At 26.5% G+C, this 211-nt stretch overlaps 1 protein-coding gene across 1 annotated transcript in view; it reads left to right on the forward strand.

Moving 5' to 3' along the window:
• LOC119585172 (general transcription factor IIH subunit 2-like) overlaps positions 1–211 on the forward strand; it is a gene marked incomplete in the record, with an annotated part of 10,181 nt that overhangs the window by 2,028 nt on the left and 7,942 nt on the right.

Consider the following 211-nt stretch of genomic DNA (forward strand, 5'->3'; position numbering starts at 1 on the left):
ATATATGCTGTTGTTTCCTTTCTTTTTGTCAATTTTTCATTTATTTTAAATTTTCCATGACATTATTATTTCCTGAGTAATTATTTCCTGTGTCTGTGAGGAAAAAAAAGATAAGTTTTTCTTTTCCAAAATTATTTAACAACCCTAAATGGAAGAATGAATATTCTGCAAATATACTCTTAACTTCAGTCATACTCTCTCTTCCTCAAAT

This window comes from Penaeus monodon, chromosome 19 (assembly GCF_015228065.2).
Source record: "Penaeus monodon isolate SGIC_2016 chromosome 19, NSTDA_Pmon_1, whole genome shotgun sequence".
Taxonomy (NCBI): Eukaryota; Metazoa; Arthropoda; class Malacostraca; order Decapoda; family Penaeidae; genus Penaeus; species Penaeus monodon.